This window comes from Macaca nemestrina, chromosome 6, assembly GCF_043159975.1.
Source record: "Macaca nemestrina isolate mMacNem1 chromosome 6, mMacNem.hap1, whole genome shotgun sequence".
Classification (NCBI taxonomy): Eukaryota; Metazoa; Chordata; class Mammalia; order Primates; family Cercopithecidae; genus Macaca; species Macaca nemestrina.
Window position 1 is genome coordinate 66281386 of NC_092130.1, and position 26831 is coordinate 66308216.

General features: G+C 35.4%; 1 protein-coding gene across 5 annotated transcripts in view; it reads right to left on the reverse strand.

The window, feature by feature from the left end:
- LOC105499979 (potassium calcium-activated channel subfamily N member 2) overlaps positions 1–26831 on the reverse strand; it is a 420672-nt gene that overhangs the window by 369651 nt on the left and 24190 nt on the right. For 3 of the 5 annotated variants that reach the window (XM_071098590.1, XM_071098592.1, XM_071098589.1), the window contains exons 2-3: positions 3579–3647; positions 1044–1160 (exon numbers count right to left, since the gene is read on the reverse strand). The exons of the other annotated variants lie outside the window; for them this stretch is intronic. The gene's annotated coding sequence lies outside the window, so the exon portion shown is untranslated. The remainder of the gene's footprint in view (positions 1–1043; positions 1161–3578; positions 3648–26831) is intronic. 5 annotated transcript variants of the gene reach the window in all.

Below are 26831 nucleotides of genomic sequence, written 5' to 3' on the forward strand. Positions count from 1 at the left end.
GAAGAAAGCTGCCCTACAGAGAAAGCTACATGGCAAATTACTCAAAGCAGCCTTCAGACAGTTGCCAGCAAGTAGCTGAGGCCCTCTGTCCAACAATCCATGAGAACCTGAATCCTGCTAACAACTACAAGCTTGGAAACAGATGCTTCCCCATTCAAGCATCTGATGAGACTCCAAGCTTGAGTGACACCTTGAGACTTCTGAGAGACCCTAAGCTAATCTCCACCAAGATTAGCTTGGCACAGCACAAAACTGGTGAGAATATAGAGCAACTGCAACTCTCATAAACTGCTACTGGAATGTAAAATAAATAAACCACTCTGGAAAAGTCTTTGGCAAATTTTTCTAACTTCAAATGTACATCTATCTTATGACCCAATAGTTCCACTTCTATTTACCCAAGAGAAAGTAATAGGTATGTACACAAAATGGCTTTTATTTAATTGCTTATTGCAGCTTTAACCACAAAAGCCCCAATTGAAAACAATCCAACTGTCAATTGATAGCAGAATTGATAAACAAATGTTGTCCTATTCACTCAAAGGCATATTACTCAACAATAAGAAGAGAAGAGACTACTGATACATGCAACAGAATGTATAAATCTCAGAGACATTATGTTGAGACAAAGGAGTCAGAATCCCCCTCCCAATAAATACAGATGTATTATTCCTTTTTTGTTAAAGTTCAGGAAAACGGAAAACTAATCTAATCTGTGAAAGAAGTCAAACGTGTGTTAGAGATTTACTGGAACAGGGCATAAGGGAAGTTCTTAGTAATGAAAATATTCTAAGTCTTTATAGTGTTGTTGAATATGTGGGCAAAACTTACCAAATTATATAAACTTAAGATCTGTATAATTCACTATGCATAAATTGTGCCTCAATTAAAAAAAGACTAGAGACACTGTGAACAATTTTATAAATATAAATTCAACTCTTTAGATAAAATTAACAATGTCTTCCATTTGATGATGAGAAAACAGATTTTCAACAAACTAGGAATAATCTAATAAAGTAAAGATAAAGAATTTTTAAACTTACAGTAAATATTTTATAGTGAAATGTAGAAATCCTTCCCTTCGAGCTTTTTTCTTGTTATTGCACATGAAACAAGAAGGTCTACTAAAACCAGTTCTATGCAACACTGTCCTGGAGAGGCTATCAAAAAAAGAAATAAAGATAGAAAATAGAGACATAGAGCCACGCATTATTTTTAGATAACATAAAATACAAATTACTCTTTAGCAAGGACATTAGATATCCTAGCTACCAAAGTTAAAAAACAAAGCTTCAAAACAATACCATTTCTAATAGATTTGATGAAACACCTTATAGTAGATCCAATGAAAGTAATGCAACCAAGAACACAGCAAAACATCACCAAGAGAAATTAAAGATATATACAAGTGAAGGTTTATATTATGGTATATTTGAGAATTGGAAAGCTCAATGTTGTAAAGTTGCCAATTGACTCCAAATTTATAGATAGATAGATAGATAGATAGATAGAGAGATAGACAGACAGATAGATAGATAGATAGATAGATAGATAGATAGATAGATAGATAAAATTGATGCAATTCCAATAAAAATTCCAGCTGTTTTATTTATGGTGGAAATTGATGGGCTCACTGTAAAATGCAAATGATGGCTGGGTGGGGTGGTGCATGCCTATAATGCCAACACTTTGGGAGGCCCAGATGGGAAGATCACTTCAGCCCAGGATTTCAAGAACAGCCTGGCAACATAGACCTTTGTCTCTACAAAAAAACTTAAAAATTAAAAAAAAAAAAACAATTAGCCAGGCCTGGTGGTGCATGCCTGCAGTCCCAGCTATTCAGGAGGCTGAGGGGGGAGGATCACTTGAGCCTAGGAGGTTGAGGCTGCAGTGAGCCATGATTATGCCACTGCACTCCAGCCTGGGCAATGGAGTGAGACCCCATCTCAAAAAGAATGCAAGTTATAACACAAAGAGTGGACACGAGGAAATACAATCTTAAGGGAGAACAAACTTGGAGGAGTTACACTATCAGATACCAAGCCTATTGCAAAAATATAGTAAAAATAAACACTATGGTACTGGCACAAAAATAAACAAATAGACTGCTGGAACAAAATAGAGAATTCTAAAGTAGCCTCAAACATGTAAGATTACCTACTTTATAACAAAGATGCTACTACAGTGCAGTGAGAAATAATAGTTTTCTCAATGAATGATGGTGATTAATTGGATAATCATATGGGAGGAAAAATTTTTTAAAAACCTTGACCCTTAGACTTCATGCATAAAAATAAGTTCCAGATGGATTGACTTAATGTGACTTAAAGACTTAAATGTGAAAGGTAAAATTAAAAAGCTTGTAAAATGTTAAATAGGAGAATATCTTCATGACCTTGTAACTGCTGAAGATTTCTTAAACAAGACAGAAATAGCATCAAGCATAAACAAAAAGGTTGATAACTTGGACCTCATTAAAAAGTAAAATTTCTGTTCATAAAAAGTTATTAAGACAGTAAGAAGTCAAACCACTGAGTAGCAGAGGTTTTCAATACATATAGCTGATAGAAGACTCCCAGAATATATGAAGTTATTATGCAAATCAATAATAAAAAACAAACTAATTTTTAAATGAGTAAAAGTATGCAGCAGGAATTTCACACACACACACAAAAAGACATCCAAATGACCAAAACAAAACAAAAACCCAACTGGAAAGATTCTCCAGATCCTCAGTGCCATTAGTCACCAGGAATATCCAAATTAGAGCAACAACAAAACATGGTATCCATCTACCAAAATAGCTTTAAAAAAACAAACAAGAATGACAATAACAAGTCTTAGTGAGAATGCAGAGCAACTATAACTCTTATATACTCTTGTGATTTTAAAATAATACAACCACTTTGCAACTAATATAACCACTTTGGAAAACCCTTGGCAATATATACTAGATCTACATATGCAGAAATCCTATAAGCAAGCAATTCCACTCCTAGATACACACACTTTAGCAATGAATGTAAATGTACAACAAAAATTATGCAACAGTGTTTATTACAGAATGCTTCATCATAGACAAAAACTGAAAACAGCCCAAACATTCGCAAACTATAGAATGAGTAAAGTGCAAAATTCAAATAGTAGAATTTGGCAAGAGAAGTAAAAAAAAAAAATAGCTGAAAAAGATTAATAAGTAGACTCCTAATGGTAGAAACCAGATTTGGGGTACATAAATGCTCACTTCAAAATGCTTTCAATTTACCAAAATATTTAAAATTTTTCATTAGTAAAATATCAGGACAAAAGATTACAACTAATAATATACTTGTTACTACTAATATATGATGAATTCTAAAGAAAAACATAAGGTGAATAACTACACTATGACTACAACAAATTAGAAAACTATGTGATAAATGATCTTTTTATAGAAATAATGTGAAATATCTCAGAATAACTATAACAAGAAATGATAATATTGATGAAAATTACAAATTCTGCTTTTAACCAACCCAGACAAATAAACTAAGTATATATTATTGCCAAACAAAAATGGCTGAAGACTGAGGACTTACCACAGTCCAGCATTAGCCATTCATGAACTTTCCTCAGGACTAACTTTAATTCCTGAAAATTTCATGAACCTAATAAAAGAAGAAAGCAAATATGATAATCCATTAGCAACAAATTACCCTGGTATTTTGGCATCAAATAATGTGAAATATATTTGATTTTTCAAAATAAAATTATAAGATAATTTGATTATATGCATGCAGTATTGTATACACATTGTTATAAATGGAAGCAAAGCACATCTTAATGTTTTTAGGACTCCCTTAAGATCAACTCATGTCAATTTATCATTTTATCAATTCAATTCTGTTTGACTTACAGATGACTAGTATTGACTGCTAACAGGAAGAATACCAGAAGCAAATGAGACTTGCAAACAGGATGCTATCAAAGAAGCTGTTATGCTCTTGCTCTTGGCCTTTTAAAAATGTTTTTTCATTTAACTTCAGAATATGAAGATACCCTCAAATCAGGATCAAACATCTTCCTGAAATCACTGTTTATGGTTCAGTTATTTACATTGATGGGGATCTCAACCACCAAAACACCTCTGAAGATGATCTCTGTGCAAGGCAACAAATAGGCTCTGTGGGGTGTGCAAAGATGAGCAGGAATAGTTGCTGCCATCTGAGAACTGCCAAGCTCCAGTCTAGGGTAAGGATTTATCAGAGAATACACTGTAATAGAGTTTTTGACAGAACATTTCCTGGGGTATATAATTGTACTTGTGATGAATGAATCTGTTGCAATTTAACACGTTCATTAATGAATCAGAAGAGAAGACAGAATAGGTGACACTGGGAAAGTCATTTAACCTCTTGTGGCCTCCAGCTTTTCATAGTGCCTCTTTGCTCCTGTAACACAACTATTTCTACTCCCTGAGCACAATCCTCTCTCTTTATCTTGAAGAGCTTGCAATGAACCCTGCCTAAATATTCTTCCTCCATCTCTCTTCCCCTCCTTTCCTCCGGCCACACTGCCTTTTTCATTCAGACCTCAGCAGAGGTATAAAACTTATTTTCTCAGGAAATGTGCCTCCATCTCCCCATTCTGAGGCAGGCGGCCCTCTCATGCACTCCCACGGCATCCAGTCATGTTGCTTTTATCATTCTTGTATATTTGCTGATTTGCATGTATTTTTTCTTTTCTATAATGAGAAGTTTCCATAGGTCTGGAACCTGTCTTGTTCACTAGCTTATATCCAGGAACCAGGGTATTGCAAACAAACGTGCTGCACTTGGTGCTTTGAAAAGCATATATGGGACCCTTCTAAAATCAACACCCTAACATCATCAAAAGAACTAGAGAAGCAAAAACAAATTCAAAGCTAGCAGAAGACAAGAAATAACTAAGATCAGAGCAGAATTGATAGAGATAGAGACACAAAAAACCCTTAAAAAAATCAATGAATCCAGAAGTTGGTTTTTTGAAAAGATTAACAAAATAGATAGACCACCAGCCAGACTAATAAAGAAGAAAAGAGAAGAATCAAATAGATACAATAAAAAAATGATTAAAAAAAAAAAACAATGGATACCACCATTGATACCAAAGAAATACAAACTACCATCAGAGAATACTATAAACACCTCTAAGAAAATAAACCAGAAAATCTAGAAGAAATGGATAAGTTCCTGGACACATAAACCCTCCCAAAACTAAACCAGGAAGAAGTCAAATCCCTGAATAGACCAATAACAAGTTCTGAAATTCAGGCAGTAGTTAATAGCCTACCAACCAAAAAAGGCGTAGGACCAAATGGATTCACAGCCAAATTCTCCCAGAGGTAAAAAGAGGAGCTGGTACCATTCCTTCTAAAACTATTCCAAGCAATAGAAAAAAGAGGGACTCCTCCCTAACTCTTTTTTTGAGGCCAGCGTCATCATGACACCAAAACCTGGCAAAGACACAACAAAAAAAGAAAATTTCAGGCCAATATCCCTGGTGAACATAGATGCAAAAATCCTCAATAAAATATTGGCAAACCGAATCCAGCAGCACATTAAAAAGCTCTTCCACCAGGATCAAGTCGGCTTCATCCCTGGGATGCAAGGCTGATTCAACATATGCAAATCAATAAACGTAATCCATCACATAAACAGAACCAATGACAAACACCACACGATTATCTCCATACACGCAGAAAAGATCTTCGATAAAATTCAACACCCCTTCATGCTAAAAACACTCAATAAAGTAGGTATTGATAAAATGTATCTCAAAAGAATAAGAACTATTTATGACAGACCCACAGCCAATATCATACTGAATGAGCAAAAGCTGGAAGCATTCCCTTTGAAAACTAGCACAAGACAAGGATGCCCATTCTCACCACTCCTACTCAACATAGTATTGGAAGTTCTGGCCAAGGTAATCAGGCAAGAGAAAGAAATAAAGGGTATTCAATCATGAAAAGAAGAAGTCAAATTTCTCTGTTTGCAGATGACATGATTGTATATTTAGAAAACCCCATCATCTCAGCCCAAAAACTCCTTAAGCCAATAAGCAACTTCAGCAGTCTCAGGATACAAAATCAATGTGTAAAAATCACAAGTATTCCTATACACCAATAACAGAGAACCAAATCATGAGTGAACTCCCATTCACAATTGCCACAAAGAAAGTAAAATACCTAGGAATACAATTAACAAAGGGATGTGAAGGACCTCTTCAAGTAGAACCACAAACCACTGCTCAAGGAAATAAGAGAGGACACAAACAAATGGAAAAGCATTCCATGCTCATGGATAGAAATAATCAATATCGTGAAAATGGCCATACTGCACAAAGTAATTTATAGATTCAATGCTATTCCAACCAAGCTACCATTGACTTTCTTCACTGAATTAGAAAAAAACTACTTTAAAGTTCCTATGAAACCAACAAAGAGCCCATACAGCCAAGACAATCATAAGCAAAAAGAACAAATCTGGAGGCATCACACGACCTGAGTTCAAACTACACTACAAGTCTACAGTAACCAAAGCAGCTTGATACTGGTACCATACAGATATATAGACCAATGGAACAGAACAGAGGCCTTGGAAATAACAACACACATCTACAACCATCTGATCTTTGACAAACTTGACAAAAACAAGCAATGGGGAAAGGATTCCCTATTTAATAAGTGGGTGTTGGGAAAACTGGATGGCCATATGCAGAAAACTGAAACTGGACCCCTTCCTTACACCTTGTAAAAATTAACTCAAAGTGGATTAAAGATTTAAACATAATACTTAAAACCATAAAAATCCTAGAAGAAAACCTAGGCAATACCATTCAGGACATAGGCATGGGCAAAGACTTCATGACTGAAACACCAAAAGCAATGGCAACAAAAGCCAAAATTGACAAATGAGATCTAATTAAACTGAAGAGCTTCTGCACAGAAAAAAAAAAAAAAAAAAAAAAAAACTATCATTAGAGTAAACACGCAGCCTACAGAATGGGAGAAAATTTTTGCCATCTATCCATCTGACAAAGGGCTAATATCCAGAATCTACAAAGAACTTCAACAAATTTACAAGAAAAAAAAAAACAACCCCATCAAAAGGTGGATGAAGGATATGAACAGACACTTTTCAAAACAAGACATTTATGTGGCCAACACATGTGAGAAAAAGCGCATCATCACTGTTCATTAGAGAAATGCAAATCAAAATCACAATGAGATATCATCTCATGCCAGTTAGAATGGCAATCGTTAAAAGGTCAGGAAACAACAGATGATGGAGAGGATGTGGAGAAATAGGAACGATTTTACACTGTTGGTGGGAGTGTAAATTAGTTCAACCATTGTGGAAGACAGTGTGGCAATTCCTTAAGGTCCAGAACTCGAAATAGCATTTGACCCAGCAATCCCATTACTGGGTAATGCACGAATGATTATAAATCATTCTACTATAAAGACACATGCACACGTATGTTTATTGGAGCACTACTCACAATAGCAAAGACTTGGAACCAACCCAAATGCCCATCAATGACAGACTGATTAAAGAAAATGTGGCACATATACACCACAGAATACTATGCATCCATAAAAAGGATGAGTTCCTGTTTTTTGCAGGGACATGGATGAAGCTGGAAACCATCATTCTCAGCAAACTAACACAGGAACAGAAAACCAAACACCACATGTTCTCACTCATAAGTGGGAGTTGAACAATGAGAACATTTGGGCACAAGGAGCTGAACATCACACACTGGGACCTGTTGGGGGGTGGGGGGGTAAAGGGAGGGATAGCATTAGAAGAAAGACCTAATGTAGATGACAGGTTGATGGGCACAGCAAACTACTATGGCACATGTATACCTATGTAACAAACCTGCACGTTCTGCACATGTATCCCAGAACTTAAGCATAATAATAAAAAAAAAAAAGAAAGAAAGAAAAAAAAAAAGAAAATCATAGATGGTGCCACTGGCATAAACCTCTATGTAAATGGCGCCACCTAGAGATGTGTATTATACAAACTGCACCAGGACCACTATAATCCTGCGCAGGACAGTGCCTAAAATGTAAAAGTTCGAATTATATTTATGGGATGGATGACTATTGTGCCAAATATTCACTAAAATTCTATGAATACTCACAAAGATTTAAAAATGGACCACAGCTGGGTATAAACAAAAACTACCAAGCAAATTACATCCAAAAAATTTAAACATGTACCAAATAATACTCAGTTTAGAATTTATGGACAGGGCTTTAATATCCAACTGTAAGAAATATAAGCTTTAATAGTAGTGAAAAATATAAAGTTATTAAAACACTTTAAGTATATCCATAGGTCTGTATATAAAATAGGGATATTATATATTTTGAAAAGAGATCTACAATATTGATATATTATTAATATATCATAAAATGTAATGTAACTGTGGGCTTATATTCTTCTTAACTAAATGTTTTATAATCCACTCTTTCACTATTCTTTCCCTGTTCAAACGTTCCAATTTTGACCAAAATGGACATCTCCATATCAGGTTTTGAACACTTTTTATTTTCTGGCATAATAAAATAGTTTAGGTTTAGCTTATACTTCTCCTCCTCTGACCCAGAATCCATAATTTCTGCAAGGAGCCTTAGTTCCTTTCATTTAGAAACCAAAGTCTGGGCTCCAGGGATCTCCCTGTCACTGGGGACTCATTGCCTCTTGGCCCACATACACACATGCACACTCATAAACACACACATACACACATACCAACATGGATACATATATTCACACTGATACACCCAAGAAGAGGATACCTCCTCTCTTCTTTTCATTTGTATTTTATTTCTGCCTTCTCTGCAGTGAGAACACCAGTTTCCGTGAACAAATATTTACTTCTTTGATTAATCCTATAATATTGAAAATCCAGCAATACTATACCCGTACCACTTCCAACAAGAAACTTAACAAATTAATATTTCTTTGGGTTTCATTTTACTTTTAAAATATATTCCACTAAGGGAATAAAGCTAGAGCACCATGTATAAAACCTACCTGGACTACTATTTTTTTCTTCTTTGTAGTTATTTTATGAATTTGTGGTATATTTTGGGTCATTTAATGTTGGGGGTTTTCCCTCACCCTTTTAAATTTATTTCTCTTATTGCAATATGTAAAACATTAACATGGCTCAAAAGTAAAATCTACATTAAAATTACACTCAGAGAGGTCTCATTCCTTTCTACTGTTATCATCTACTGCTTGTAATTAATTTTACTCATTTCTGATCTATAAGATTGAGATGTATAGAGATTTTTAAATTAGGAATAAGATATTATAACATGATAGATTGTAATTTGTGAAGTAATACATAGAGCATCTCATATCCTGTGGAGTTCATACAAAAGTACAAAAGACTTACTTGAATAATGTATTTAATATCTTATAAATAAAAACTTTTCTTTATATATTCTATTTAAAGGAAATCTTTTTGTGTGAGGACCTCTCTAATGTCAAAAATATAAATCAATTCAAAAATAATATCTATGGTCATTCTATAGACAATCTTTTTGGCTAAAACTCTTTGAAAAGTAGGGCTACTGTATCTAAAGAAAAGCAATCTGGTCCAAAAAAAATGTTTTCCCAAAACAAAATCATAAATAGCACAATTGCCAATGAACTCTAAATATGAAGTCAAAAGACTCTAAGTCAGGTATGGTGGCATGTGCCTGTAGTCCCAGTTACTTGGGAGGCTGAGGTGTGAGGATCCCTTGAGCTCAAGAGTTTCAGGCTGTAGTGTGCTATGACTGCGCCTGCAAATAAGCAATGCATTCCAGCCTGGGCAACAGAGTGAGATCCTGTCTCTTAAACAGAAATAAAAAAGACTCTTTTCCTCATGTAGTTGTTGGGACTTGGTCAAGGAATTTTTCTCCTCCAAGTTTTTGTTTTCTTATCTGCAAAATGAAAAAGGAGGTGGAAAGAGAAAGGGGGAGTATCCCTTTTCAGTGCTAGCAATTTGTGATTTTTACAATGTTGTAATCTGTATTATATATATAAACCATGCTGAGAAACCTTGGCCTACATATTTATGTATGTGACTGGCTGCAAGTTGAACTGGTCTTAATACCAGAGGAAGAACCTGGTTGCCCACGTGGTGTGGTTCCAGTAGTTCAGGGTATGTTTTTTGTAAAAAGAAAAGACTTATCACATCAAATCTGATGAATTATTTATTTTCAGAATAAAGTCAATCCTTTGGAGAAAAGACTAATATGTGGTAAAAATTGCTTCAAGTCCCTTATATTTTAATACAAATAAATGTTTCGTGTTATACAATTTTATAGCTGGGAGGGATATTTGTGAACTAAGCCTTCTCTCAAGGACATGGAGTACTTGGTTCCCGGTCTGACAGTGAGTATAATGTCAGATTCTAGACTGGAGTCAAAGCCCTAAATTCACCCTTGTGGAAACTACGCATGTAACCAAACGTCACTTGTACCCCCATAAATTCATACAAATAAAAGAAGGGAAAAAAAGACTGGAGCCAAATCTCTGTGCCACAGGTTTCATGTTAATTCTATGACATCACAGAACCTTTCTTTTTCTTTGGGTAATCCTCCATAAAAGAGAAGTGTGGTAGACCAGCGGTCCCCAACCTTTTTGGCACCAGGGACCAGTTTCATGGAAGGCAGTTTTTTCACAGAGGGGGCTGGGGGCATAGTGCAGTGGGGAGTGGGGATGGTTTCAGGATGAATCTGTTACACCTCAGATCATCAGACATTAGATGGAACTTGCAACCCAGATCCCTCACATGCACAGTTCACAATAGGGTTTGTGCTCCTGTGAGAATCTAATACCATCACTGATCTGACAGGAGGCAGAACTTGGGCAGTAATGCTCACTTGCCCGCCACTTACTTCTTGCTGTGCAGCCTAGCTCCTCACAGGCACAGACTGGTACTGGTCTGTGGCCCAGCACTGGGGACTCCTGTGACAGACCAAAAATGGTCCCTAAAGATTCCAAGTCCTAATTCTCAGAAGCTGTGAATGTTCCCTTACATGGTAAAAGGGACTTTGCAGATGTGATTAAGTGAGGAACCTTGAGATGGGGAGATTATCCAGGTAGGTCAACTGAAATCACAAGGGTCCTTAAAAGAGGGATATAGGAAAGTCAGACAGAGAAGAAGGCCATGTGATGATAGAAGTGGAAAGAAAGAAAGATGATGAGCTGAGGAAGGAACACAGCCTCTAGAAACTAGAAAAGAGAAGGAAACAGATTATCCCCTAGAGTCTCCAGAAGCAAACCAGCTTTAGTGACATCTTGATTTTGGCCATGCAAAATTCATTTCAGACTTCTGACTTCCAGGACTACAGGAAAATAAACATGTTGTTTTAAACTACTATTTTGGTGGTAATTTGTCACAGCAGCAAAAGGAAACAAATAAAAGAGATTGAAGGAAGCTTAGGACTCTGGAGATAAATTAGCAGAATATTAATAGGAGGTACCAGGGAGGAGGTGGACAAGGTGCTTAACAATGGCGGCTCACCTGATAAATCTAGATGGAGCTAATGGCCACTCTCAGAGCTTAAGATGGAATAGAAGTTCTAATCAAAGAGTCGGTGCTCTAATACTTTAAGTGGATGGGGAATTTATATGCTTTGCCCTCTGAAGAAAATAAGAGCAAAAGAAAACGAGAGACATTCATGTTTAATTGTCTGCTACCTTCAATAATGGCAGGACTGGGCTAGAAGTGGCAAGAGAGAGCATTTAAATATTTTGACACTTAGCCAGGTGAACAAGCTATAGTGAATGAAACCTACTACTGTCTTCAGGCTACTTCAGATCCACCATAATCCATGAGGTAGGAATGAATGCTAAACATACACTCATGACACTAGTGACCGCCAACTATAGGACACAGAGGCACTTTTCCAGCAGTGCTAATGGATTTTCACAGATATTACAACACTCGTTAACTATCCTTTTAAATGCTGGAACTAACTTGCAGGTCAGAGGGTTTGTAATCCGAAGAGAATGAAATTGACTGGACCCTGTGGGAAATACCTCCCCAACCATGGTTGCTTTCCATCATGTGAAAACTAAGATTGGACCTATAATAAATTTGTAATGCCACCTACAAGAAAAAGAACCTTCATAAAAAGCCTATCTCCAGAACAATGTCTATCAAATCTAACCATTCAAGTAGGTCTACCATTTGGGTTTAATACTTTCAGAATACATTTATGGAAAGAGGTGTAATTGCCTAGAGCACAGAGTTGAATAGATCTGGGTTCAAATCTCTGCTCCTTTACTTACTAGTTAGGTAACCCTGGGCCAGTTACCTGGTGTCTCTGAGTCTCAGGCTCATCTATGTAAGAGAGGTAACAGCAGAACTTGCTCCATTGGAGTAATGGAAAGATTAAGTGGGATATGGTATGTTTAGTTACAGTAGCTATTACTCTGGCCATCCTCTAAAGGATTAAAGATGAATACTTTGTCTCCTTGAGTCGTCTTTCCTACGTTTGCATGGTTGTCAATTAGGTTGGTGGATCACAGGGTTTCTGTGGCAGAGTCTCCAGGACTTTCCAGTGAGAAATGAAACTTGTGGGGAAGAGAAGGTCTGCAGGGAGGAGAAGGTCTGCAGGAAAGAGTAGAACACAGGAGGAGTACCATGAGGGAGAGAGGGACCTTCCTGGGGCTACAGTGAGATTTCCCACATCTGTGGAAGGTGAATAAGAACTTTAAGTCCAGGCGTGGATTCTGCACCATAGCCCCTGACAGAGATAAGAGAGGAGAATGATACCCACATGGAATGACTCTGTGATGTATGGGCCATGATTATATAGCTTGGTTTCAAGTCTCTTCGCTAGATAGTGCAAGTCCTTATTTCAATTGTATTATGTAATAGAACTTACAATTTGAGATTGTGTTACCAAATAAGCCAGAGATCCAGTGTACCATGGTCAAAGCTAGTGTATAGTTCTGTTTTAACTATCTTTAACCTCCAAACCATGGCCTCCATGTAGGAATAGATTGCTGTAATGATATTATGTGTTAAGCAGTTTAAATGCATGATCTCATTGAAACGTTAAAATAATCCTTAGGAAAAGGTACTCATGCTGGGTAGTGGTTGAGATTCATAGCCAATATCACAGAACCTAGACAGCTAGAGAATCACAGCTTAAATACAAATCTGTTTGACTGTGGCTGAGCCTGGCTCTCTGACATTAAGTTACACATCTCCTGGACAGTGATCTCAACCTGTGGACTCAGTCCCCAGGGGACTTCAAGGTATGGCAAAGGATCTATAAATCCATAGGTGCATTTTCTATAGGCCAGTTATATGATGTAGCCTGTTTTTAAATATATGTACTGTTGATATGCTTGAAAAAAAGACAGACTGGCATATATAAATGTAAATTTAAATATCCTGTACAACTGGATCATTCTCAGCAAGTGCATATATGGAGTCCAATTTGGAAGTCAAAATAATTATTGGGGGACACAAGGAGATTTGTCTACAGGCAAGTAGACTATAGCAGGGAGAGGAGTCCCATCCTAGGAAAGACAAGCTAAAAGGAGTTAGGTAGGCCAAGCCCTAGAGGAAGTCTGCTGTACTAAGCAGAGAAACAAGGTAGAAAATGTACATAAGAAATTAAGGGCAAGTGAGCAGTGCTTAAAAGCAAGCTCCCTGGAATAATCAGAATTGAATCTTGGTTCTGCCATTTGCTCTGTGACTCCAGGCAATCTTGTTAAATGGAACCTTTTATGATAGAATTTGTAATTCCACTGTGATGCCAAATCTTTCTCAGGATCCAGTGAGATGAGGTTATAATCTGCCTTTGTTTTCAGTCCAAGTTACCTTCTTCCCCTGAGGCTCATAGGGATGTTTGAGCATTAAATGAGATAATACGAATTAAACATTTAGCACAAAGCCTGGCAAATCTTCCTCTAAGCCTTGTTGGGAAGTTTAAAAGAGATAAGGCACAGTGCCAGAAACCTCACAAGTGCTCAGCAAAATGACAGTTATTATTATTAAGCAGGTATTTATTTAGAGAAATTCTGCTTCCTCTCTCTCCCTGAAATCCAGTGATGTTTTGTGTCCAGGACCACCTAGAAACAACAGATGTAAATGAAAGATATATCTATGTGGTTAGAGAAAAGAAGCTGCCTCATATTCTTCACTCTCTACTCTAGAAGACAGGGCTGGAATCAGGCCTCATGCATATTGCATATAAAATAAGACAATATTTAAAGCAGCAGCAAAGAACAACAGCCACAAGAAAAAGCAGTTGATAGAGAAAAATATCATTTAAAAATATATAATAGAAAACTAATATTATAAAAAAGCAGGATGGAATTATAAGAAAGCATTGTGTACTCCATTGTATGGTCATCAAAAAACGATCAACAATGAGGCCCCTAAGTTTCTAAGCAAATAGATGACATTAGGAGAGCTCTGATTCAGAGAGCAAAGCAGGGAAGTATGCAATAGATCTTAGAAGGATTTCAATCTTACAATCGTCAAAAACAGGTTTTTATAAACAGGTTTTGGTACTTAAAGTGTTTCTTCAGAATTCACATATGGAGCGGCTGTCTCCAGCAAAGCTGAATTCAGGAGGTGTTACTGTATTCAACCTTTGAAAAATTACTTTACTTGTTCCTTTTTTTATTGTTCACAAAGCATGGCAGTAGATTTTCCCCTAAATCCTAAGCCCAATTCTCTGCCATTTGGTCTTCCAGGATGGCAGGACACTGTCTAGGGACATGTAGGCTAGCCAACACCTGTTTAAACAAAGAAGAAGAATCCTTTCTTCTACCCTGACTAGACAACTACCGAGTCTTTTGAAAGATTCTGCAATGGTATAATGCGAGACGCTCAGCTTGGATCCTTCTCGATAATTTTCAGATTTAAAATGCTCAGGTCTGGTGGGGTAAGTGTGGTTATACAGATAATCTATTCTGTGCTGAAGACCTGGAAATAAAACAGAATCTGGCCTTGAGGGAACAGGGCAGGTAAAGAGTGTCACCAAACAGCTACACAGATATCCATCTGCTAGGGTGCAAGCAGGAAAGTTACATAGTCAGAACGGCAAACTCTCTTTGGAAACAAAAACAAAGTCAACCATAAATAACACAAAACAAAAAAAGCAAACAAAAAATAACCCAAACAAATATATTTATTCTTAAGTAGCATGTTACTCGGCAGGTGGAATGCTTAGCTGAAATGAAAACAGGTTTTAATCAAGTCTCCCACACTTTATATACATAGATTGGTTCCTTAACCTTACAGGGCCTCAGTTTTTCACCTATAAACTGAGGTGAGAATATCTGTAATGGGGAAAATTCTTTAGGTTATACTATGGTTAGGCTTTATGTCCCACCCAAATCTCATCTTGAATTACAATCCCAATAATCCCCATTTGTCAAGGGAGAGACCAGGTGGAGGTAATTGGATCATGGGGATGGTTTTCCACATGCTGTTTTTGTGATAGTGAGTTCTCACAAGATCCAATCATTTTATAAGAGTTTTATAGTTCCTCCTGCATTTAATCTCTTTCCTGTCACCTTATGAAGTAGGTGCCTTTCTTCCCCTTCACCTTCTGCCAGGATTGTAAGTTTCCTGAGGCCTCCCCTGCCATGCTGAACTGTGAGTTAATTAAACCTCTTTCTTTTATAAATTACCCAATCTCGGGCAGTTCTTTATAGCAGTATGGAAATGGAGTAATATAGTAAATTGGTACTGGGAGTGGGCACTGTTATAAAGATATCCAAAAATGTGGAACTGGATAACAGGCAGAGGTCGGAACAGTTTGGAGGGCTCAGAAGAAGACAGGAAGATGTGGGACAGTTTGGAGCTTCCTAGAGACTTATTGAATGGTTTTGACCAAAATGCTGATAGTGAGATGGACAATGAAGTCCAGGCTGAGGTGGTCTCAGACGGAAGTGAGAAACTCATTGGGAGGTGAAGTAAAGGTCACTCTTGCTATGCTTTAATAAAGAGACTGGTGGCATTTTGCCCCTGCCCTAGGGATCTGTGGAACTTTGAAGTTGAGAGAGATGATCTGAAATTGGAATTTACATTTAAAAGGAAAGGAGAGCACAAAAGTTTGGAAAATTTGCATCCTGACAATGTGACAGAAAAGAAAAACCCCATTTTCTAGGGAGAAATTCAAGCAGCTGCAGAAATTTGCACGAGTGACAAGGAGCCAAATGTTAAGAGAGAAAGAGAGAAAGGGAGGGAAGGAAGGAAGGAAGGAAGGAAGGAAGGAAGGAAGGAAGGAAGGAAGGAAGGAAGGAAGGAAGGAAGGGAGGGAGGGAGGGAGGGAGGGAGGGAGGGAGGGAGGGAGGGAGGGAGGGAGGGAGGGAGGAAGGATTACGTGGTATGGTGGTACCTACCTGTAAGCTACTCAGGAGGCTGAGGTGGAAAGATCATTTGAATCCTGGAGTTTAAGGCTACAGTGAGTCAAGGCTGTCCAGTCTGGGCAACAGAGTGAGACCCTGTCTCGATTAAAAAAAAAAAAAAAAAAAAAAAAGAGGCAGAGATTCTTCAACGGAAAACTGTAAGGTGGCTACTGGTATTAGAAGAACAGGAATAGGGAAAAGTACTAAGTTTCCACAAAAGAATGCTACAATATCTTTCTCAGGATAGTATAATGAGGATTAAAATAATAAAGTGAAAAATACATTGCAAGCCATAAAGCTCTATTCAAATGTTCTTTGTTCAATTTAAATATAGCATATCTATATCCAAAAACTGTAATGATATACTAAGTGTAGTATAAAGAGAAAGTATATTATGAGACAGTTTTTAAGATTTGTCACAGTGCCTGACTACAATGATAGGTTTTTGGTTCTCACACAACTTTGAAATTTGGGGTCTGATGTGTCACAATATTTGTTCAGGTTTGACTAAGGAAATAATTCCTTCTGAAAAAAGGTTGAAAAACAATAAAAAACTGAAGATTTTCTTTATTGAAGAAATATAAGAGGGGGAACACACACACACACACATATATGTGTGTGTGTGTGTGTGTGTGTGTATATATATAGAGAGAGAGAGAGAGAGAGAAAGAGAGAAAGAAGAAAGAGAGGAAGAGTGAGGGAGAGAGCAACAGATAGTAATGCTTACGAATTTAGTCTTTCCTGTAGAACACATAAACCTGTGAATATTTTCTCCAGCCTTCCAATTTAAGATGATTATTTACGTCTGTTCTCTGCAAAGAAATAAACCACTTTTCCTCCTAGGTTTGAAACGTACTGATAATTCTTTTTTTCTGGATGGTTTAGCTCATTGCTGTGTTATCTTGAGTGTGCCACAGAAGATCCCTTAAAAAAAGCAATATATCCTAATTTTTTCCTTATCCTTAAGGCTTCTTGCCACTGTAAAGCTTTATTTGGAGATTTTCCTGACTTACCAGCTTGTATAGCACTATAAGAAATACCACCTCCTAAATTTTAGGGCATTAAAAATCTATAAGATTGCCTTTGTTCTAAATATATAAAATGATATTTGGAATGACAGCATTGTATAGTTCACACATTAAAATTCAGATTTTCTTATTTAATTAAGGGATATCCATTGATTCAAGCTCACCAGCTTTTCTTGAGGCATAATTACGAGAACAAATATCTACACCACCCACAACATCACATAGAAAACATTGTAAAACATCCACTAAAACAATAAAACTATTAAGAAACACTTTAAGCAAAGTAAAATACTCAGATCCCTGATTCGTACAAGGGAGATCAGAAAATTCTAGAAGTTTTTCTCAATTTTAAATTCTTCTACTTCTATCAGGAATGGTTTCACCCACATTATGTGCCATTATAAGCAAAAGCTACAGATTAAAATAAAAATAGAAAGTATTGTTGCCTCAGCTTTTTGTCTAAAGCAAGTTTCAGACCCCATTCTATGGAGGAGAAAGACAAAAGGAAAACAGCAATTTCTCTAAACCAAGAAAACAGAGATTTAAATTCACGGGGGCACAGGCAGCTGGAATTGGCAATTTGGAATTTACAAGAAAAGCGTTCTATAAATTTGTTTAAGATTCCTCCTGAATTTTTGCCTGACTACCGAACTACACATGAGTAGGATGAGATTCCACGAGGCCTGCCAAAGAATAATTATGAATTTAAAAATACCTAGGCTTTTGTACACTGAACAACTGGAGCTCCCACTGGATTGGGAGACATTTCAGTGCTGGTGAGCCAGATTGAAGACATCACACTGAACATCTGGAACATTTACCTTAGGAATAGGACTAAGCCAGGACTAGAATCCCACAGGTAAACTAGCCCTACGGTAGTGGTTATTCTAGATCTACCCAAACAAAGCTTAAGTCTCAAAAGCATTAAGCTCATTCATTAGCAGTTAACTGCCAGAACAAAATTCAACTATTTTTAAAGGAAGACAACAAAATCCAAACACTTGGTAGCACACCATTTTATAGTATCCAGTATTCAATAAAAAGTTGCAATATATAAAAAGAAGCTGAAAATTATCACTAATAACTGACAGAAATTTCATTCAATAAAAACAGGCCCCAAAATGACAGGTGATAGAAGTAACAGACAAAAACTTTAAAGCATCTATTATAAATATGTTTAAGGAATTATAAAAAAAAAAAAAAAAAACTCAGTATGGTGAGAATAACTTTTTTAAACTGACATTACAATATTTAAAATGAAAAATGTGGCTGGGCGCAGTGGCTCATGCCTGTAATCCCAGAGCTTTGGGAGGACAAGGTGGGTGGATCATTTGAGGTCAGGAGTTCGAGACCTGTCTGATCAACATGGTAAAACCCTGCCTCTACTAAAAATACAAAAATCAGCTGAGCATGGTGGCAGATGCCTAAGAGCTCAGCTACTTGGGAGGCTGAGGCAAGAGAATCATCTTACCCGGGAGGCAGAGGTTGCAGTGAGCTGAGATTGTGCCACTGCACTCCAGCCTGGGTGACAGAGTGAGACTCTGTCTCAAAAACAAAACAAAACAAATAACAACAAAAAACAAAAATAAAAACGCACTCGATGAGCTTAACAGATTAGATATTGAAGAAGAAATGATAAGAATACTTGAAGAAAAACGATAGATACTAGCCAAGTGTTTTCAAAGGAACAAAAAAGCAGAAAAAAAAATGGACAGAGCTTCAGTGACTTCTAACGTATCTGTAACTGGAGCCCCAGAAGAATAGGATTGAAAAGTTGGGGCAGAAAAATTAGCTCAAAAAAATAGCAGGATAAACACACACAAAAATACTATCAAAGCACATCATAATCTTAGTGAGATTTCCAAGAATAAATGATGAAAAAAATCTTAATATCATCCAGAGAAATAAGACATAATACTTTTAGGAGACCAAAGATAAGAATCGCAGCCCAACATCATTTCAGAAGCAATGCCAGCCATAAAACAATAAATGTGTGTTTGTAAAATTCTAAAAGAGAAAAACTATAAATCTGTATTTTATATCCAATGAAAATATCCTTCAAAACTGAAGGTGAAATATGATTCTTTTCCTGAAAAAAGTAAAAGCTGAGAGAACCCACTGCCAGCAGAATCACACTAAAGATGGTTGAAAGGAAGATCTTACTAAAGAAAAATATCAGCTAGAATCTGCAAACTATAAAAAATAATAACAATGTTAAGAAACATCAGATTTATAACCCACATAGAAATAAAACCTACAGTTGAGAATAGCACAAGGAACTAGAGAGAAAAAAATTGAAATATATTCTTCTATGGTTCTTATATGAAAAGTAATATAAAATTATTTAAAGGCAGACTGTGAGAAGTTAAAGATAATATTATAATCTCTATAACAAACCAAAAAATAAAACAAGGCAGTTAATAAGCCAAGAGAGAAGATACAATGGAATACTAAATTTACTCAATTAATCCAAGTGAAGGCAAGAAAAAAACAAAAAGAGGGAGAGGAAATAAATAAGATGGATTTTAGAAAGTAAAGTGGTAGATATAAATGCAACCATATCAAAGATTACATAAATAAGAATGAACTACGATACCTACAGCCATCTGATCTTAGATAAAGTTGACAAAAATAAGAAGGGGGAAAGGACTGCCTAATTCAATAAATGGTACTGATATAGCTGGCTAGCCTTATGCAAAAGAATAAAACTGGACCCCTACCTTTTACCATATACAAAAATTAACTCATGATGGATTAAAGACTTAAATGTAAGACATCAAACTATAAGAATCCTAGAAGAAAACCTATTAAACACCATTCTGGACATCAGCCTTGGGAAAGAATTCATAACTAAGTCCTCAAAAGCAACTGCAACTGCAACAAAAATTGACAAGTGGGATCTAATTAAACTAAAAAGCTTCTGCACTACAAAAGAAACTATCAACAGAATAAACACAAAGCTACAGAATGGGAGAGAAAATAGTCACGAGCTATGCATCCAACAAAGGCCTAATATTCAGAATCTACAAGGAACTTAAACAACTCAATAAGGAAAAAACAAATCCATTTAAAAATGGGCAAAGGGATAGACACTTCTCACAAGAAACATACAAGTTGGCAACAAAAATGAAAAAATGTTCCACATCACTAAGCATCAGAGAAATGCAAAACAGAACCACAATGAGATACCATCTCACACAGATCAGAATGGCTACTACTAAAAAGTCAAAAAACAAAAGATACTGGTGAGGCTGCACAGAAAAGGGAACACTTATACACTGTTTGTGGGAATGTAAATTAGTTCAGCCACTGTGGAAAGCAGTATGGAGATTTCTCAAAGAACTTAAAATTGAACTACCATTTGTCCCAGCAATCCCATTACTGGGTATATATCCAAAAGAAAACAAATCATTCTATCAAAAAGACACATTCACTCGTGTGTTCATTACAATACTATTCACAACAGCGAAGACATGGAATCAAACTAGGGGCTCATCAGTGGTGGACAAGATAAAAAAAAATGTGGTACTTATACATCATGGGATACTACCTGCCATAAAAAAGAATGAGATTATGTCTTTTGCAGTGACATAGATGCAGCTGAAGGCCATTATCCTAAGCAAATTAATGCAGGAATAGAAAACCAAATACCACATGTTCTCACTTACAAGTGGGAGCTAACCACTGGATACTCATGGACATAAAAATGGCAACAATAGACACTGAGGACTATTAGAGGGGTGAGGAAAGGTGTGAGACAGGGACTTAAAAATAACTATTGGGTACTATGCCTAGTCCCTGGGCGACAGGATCATTCATACCCCAAACCCCAGCATCACACAGTATACCTAGGTAACAAACCTGTACATATATCCCCAAATCTAAAATAAAACTTGAAAAAAAAAATAAATGAGTAAATAAACAGAATGGACTAACCATCCCAGTTAAACGTAAAGATTTTTAGAATGAGCAAACACACAGCTATACACTGTCTACAAGAAATGCATGTTAAATACAAACATAGCAAAAGGTTAAAAAAAAACAGGAAGGAAGGGAGAGATGGCAAACGTGACAAACAAAGAAAAGGAAGAAAGAATATGCAATGCAAATTTTAATCAAAGAAAAGCTGTAGTTGCTATACTAATATAGACAAAATAGACTCTAGGACTAATTATATTACCAGGGATAAAGATTGATATTTTATGCTGAAAAAAGAGTCCATTCATCAGAAATTCATAAGAATCCTCAGTGTGTATGTACCAAATAACAATGCTTCAAAATATATAAAGCAAAATGAACAGAACTGAAAAAAGGGACAGATAACGTAGTAACTGTTACTAAAGGTTTGAACAATTCTTTTTTAGTAACTGATGGAATCAAAGACAAAAATTAGTAAATACAAAAGAGACTTTAAAAAAAAAAACCACAATGACCCAATTAACTTAATTGATATTTACAAAAATAACTCAAAATTATTTTCCAGTGCACTTGAAACATTTACCAACTTAGATTTTATGCTGAATCACCAACATGTCTCAAATTTTAAAAAGCTGAAAGTTAACAGTGTGTTTTTCATACAACAGAATTTATTTGGAAATCAATTTTTAAAATCTGAAATTATACTAAGGTTGTAGGATATAAGGTTATATACAAAAGTCAATTTTTTCCTGATATGCAATCAATGAGCAATTAGAAACTAAAGTTAAAAATACACTATTATTTACAATAACACCAAAAAATGAAATACTTAACTATCAATCTAACAAAATATGTAAAGGATCTATATGGAGAAAACTACAGAATCTAGTGAGAGCAATTAAAGATATAAATTATCTGAGAGACTCATTATTATTAAGATGTTAGTTATTCCCAACTTGCCCCATAGATTCAACACAATTAAAATCAAAATCCCAGTAAGCTGCTTTGTAGAAATCAATAAACTGATGCTAAAGTTTATATGGAAAGGCAAAAGACCCAAAAGAGCCAGCACAATATTAGCTAAAATGAAGAAGAAAGTGTAAGAACAGACATTATCTGACTTCAAAACTTATTCTAAAGCTACAGTAAACAACACAGCATGGTACTAGCTAAAGAATATATATATATGTGTGTGTATATATGTGTGTGTGTATATATATATGTGATATATATATCAATGGAACAGAATATAAACATCAGAAATAAGTCCACACAAGTAGAGTCAATTGATTGCTGACAAAGGAGTAAAGGCAATTCAAAGGAGAAGACAGTCTTTTAAAAAATGGTGCTAGAACAATTGGACATGCCAAAAAACAAATCTAGACACAGGTTTTGTACCTTTCATAAAAATTAACTCAAAATTGAATCATAGACCTAGTTGTAAAACCAAAAACCATAAAATTTCTCAAAGAAAACATAGAAGAAAATCTAGGTAAACTTCTGTTCTTTGATGACTTTTTAGATAAACACCAAAAGTGTGATCCATGATTTAAAAAAATTTAGTAAGTAGCACTTTATTAAAATTAAAATTACCTGCTCTGTGAATGACACTGTTAAGAGTACTAAAAGACAGATGACATTGGGAAAAAATATTTACAAATATATCTGACAAAGTACCTGTATGAAAAATATACAAACAATTCTTAAAACTCAATGGTAAGAAAACAAGCAACCCAATTTAGAAATGAGAAAAAGATCTGAAAAGATACCTCACCAAAGAAGTTATACAGATGGCAAATAAGCACTTGAAAGAAAGCTTGACATAATATGTCATTAGGAAATTGCACATTAAAGCAACAGTGAAATACCATAACGTATGTATCAGAATGACTAAAATTAAAAATGTACAATATCAAACTTTGGCAAGACTGTGTAGCAATGAGAACTTCTATTCATTCTTGGTGTAAATACAAGATGGTACGGCCACCTTGGAAAACAGTTTGGCAGTTTTTTTCCAAAGCTAAACATAGTCATGCTGTATCACACATTAATCATGCTTCTACATATCTACCCAAATGACTTGAAAACATATGTCTGAACAAAAATCTTCACATGAATGTTAATAACAGCTTTATTCATATTTGCCAAAAAGAAGAAGAAACTAAGATATCCTTCAAAAAGTGACTAGAATGGCAAACTGTGGTACATCCATACAATGAATTTCATACAACAATAAAAATAAATGAGCTACAGAGCCATGAAAAAACATGGAGGAATTTTAAATGCATATTGCTAAGTAAAATAACCCAGACTGAAAAGGCTACATACTATGATTCCAACATTCAAAAACAGTAATACTACAGAGACGGTAAAAAGATAAGTGGTTTCCAGAGGTAAAGGGGTGGGAAGAGAGGGATGACTAGGTTCAGCACAGAGGATTTTTAGGGCAGTGAAACTATTATTTGTAATAACGTAAGGGCGAATAAATGACATTATACATTTGTCAAAACCCATAGAACTGTACAACACAAAGTGAACCCTAATTTAAAGTATGTATTTTAGTTAATAATATGTATCAATACTGGTTCATGAATCGTAACAAACCACTTCATGCAAGATGTTAATAATAGAGAAATCCATGAATAAAAGAGAAAGGAGGTACATGGGAACTCCATATTATCTGCTCAATTTCCTGTAAAACTAAAATAGTTCTAAAATAGTCTTAATTTTTTTAAAAAAACAAAAACCCACTTCCAAAATCAGGTTAACAAGGAAATGATAAGGAAAATCAGAAAATATTCTGAATTATATGAAAATAAAAACATAAAATTTCAAAACTTTTGAGATTCAACTAAAGCATATTTAGAGGGGAAATTTACAGCTTTGAACTCTTATTCAAGAAAGAAAAAATATGTATCTAAAATCAATTATCTAAGCTTCTATCTTAAAAAGTTAGAAGGGCAAGTGAAACATGAATTAAGTTGAAAGGAGGTATAATAAAAATACAAAAATCAACAAAATAAAAAATGGTGAAAAAGTCATGAAATCAAAATTTTCAAAGAATAAACCTCTAGATAGACTAAGAACAAAAAGGAAGACATTACAATATATTACTATATACAGATCCTACAGAATCAAACAGACAATAAAGGCTATATTACAAATATTTTTTCAGATTTATATTGTGTGACAAAATTTACCATCTTAACCATTCCTAAGTATAAAGTTCAATGCTATAAATATGGATATAACATTGTGCAACTGTCACTACTATCCATCTCTGTAACTTCTATTCATGGTGTAAAACAAACTTTATACCTGTTAAAAAATAATTCCTCATTCCTCTCTCCACCAGTTCCTGGCAACCACCATTCTACTTTCTGTGGCTATGATTTTGACTATCCTAAGTGTCCTGTATAAGTGGAATCATATAGGATTCATCTTTTGTGATTGGTTTATTTCACTTAGCATAATGTCTTCAAGGTTCATCCATGCTATAGCATATATTAGAATTTCATTCCTTTTGAAGACTAAATAATATTCCACTGTGTGTATATACCACATTTTGCTTACCCATTCATCTGCTGATGGTTACTTAGGTTGCTTCCTCATTGTAGCTATCGTGAATAATGCTGTTATAAACATATTTTTCAAGACCTTGCTTTCTTTTGGGCATATATCCAGAAGTGGAATTGCTGGGTCATGTGGTAATTCTGTTTTTAATTGTTTTGGGAACTTCCATACTATTTTCCACAGTAGGTATACCAATTTACATTATCACCAACACGGCAGAAGAGTTCCTATTCCTCAATACCTATGTCAACACTTGTTTTGTTTTATTGCAGCCATCCTAATGGGTTTGAGGTAATATACCCTTGTAGCCTTGATTCGCATTTCCCTAATGACTAGTAATGTTCAGCATCTTTTCTTTGCCTTTCTTTTCAAGATAGGGTCTCACTCTATCACTCCGGCTGGAGTATAGTGGCACAACCACAGCTCACTGTGGCCTTGACCTCCTGGGCTCAAGTAATCCTCCCACTTCAGCCTCTGAGTAGCTGGGACTACAGGTACATGCCATCATGCCTGGCCCATGTCTATCAATCCTTTACCAGAAATATGATCGGCAAATAATTGTTCCCATTTTATGGGTTGTCCTTTTACTCCATTGATGCTGTCTTTTGAAGCACAAACTTTTAAAATTTTCATGAAATCTGATTTGTTTACTTTTTCTTTCGTTGTCCATGCCTTTTGTGTCATACTTAAGCACTCACTGCCAAATCTAGTGTTGTGAAGCTTTTGCAATGTTTTCTTCTAAGAGTTTTGGGTCTTACGTTTAAGTCTCTGATCCATTTTGAGTTAAATTTTGTATATGGTGTTAGATACAGGTCCACCATCATTCTTTTGCATAAGGATATACAATTTTTCCAGTATCTTTTGTTGAAAGCACTTTCTCCATTGAATTGTCCTAGCCGTCTTTTCAAAAACCATTTGAACATATATAGGAGGGTTTATTTTTGGGCTCTATTCTATTCCATTGGTCTGTATGTCTGTATGCCAGTACTACATTTTTTTGATTACTACAGATTTGTAATAAGTCTTGAAATGAGAAAATATGAGTCCTCCCATTTTTTTCCTTTTCAATTTTTGTTTTGGCTATTAGGGATGCCTTGAGAGTCCATATAAATTTTAGGATGGGTTTTTCTGTTTCTGCAAAACACATCATTGGGATTTTAATAAGGATTGCATTGACTGTAGATTTTTGGGGGGTAGAACTGACATCTTAATATTATCTTCTAATCCATGAGCATAAGATGTTTCTATTTATTTATGTCTAATTTATTTATGTCTAATTTCTTCAACCATAATTTGTAACTTTCATTATATAGGTCTTTCACCTTATTGGTTAATTCCTAAGTTTTTTATACTTTTTGATGCTATTGTAAATGAAATTGTTTTTTGTAATTTTCTTTTCAGGTTATTCATTATTAGTATACAGAAATGCAACTGGTTTTTGTATATAAATTTGTATCCTGCTACTTTGCTGAATTCACCTTTTAGTTCTAAGAGTGTTTTGTGCAGAATCTTTAGGGTTTTCTACATATAAGATCATACCGTCTCTGAACAGAGACAATTTTACTTCTTTTCCTATTTGGATGTCTTTTATTTCTTCTTGTTGCCTAATGGCTCTGCCTAGAACTTTAAATACTATGTTGAACAGAAATGGCAAAAGCAAGCTCCTTGCCTTGTTCCTGATTATAAGGGAAAAGCTTTTAGTCTTTCATTGTTGAGTATCATTTTCACTATTGGTTTTTCTGGTACGGCTTTTATTATGTTGAGATAGTTCCTACTACTCTTACTTTGTTTAGCATTTTTATCATGGAAAGGTTTTGAATATGATTAAATGCTTTTTCTAAATCAACTGAGATGATCAGATTACAAATAATTATATATCAATGAGTTTGTC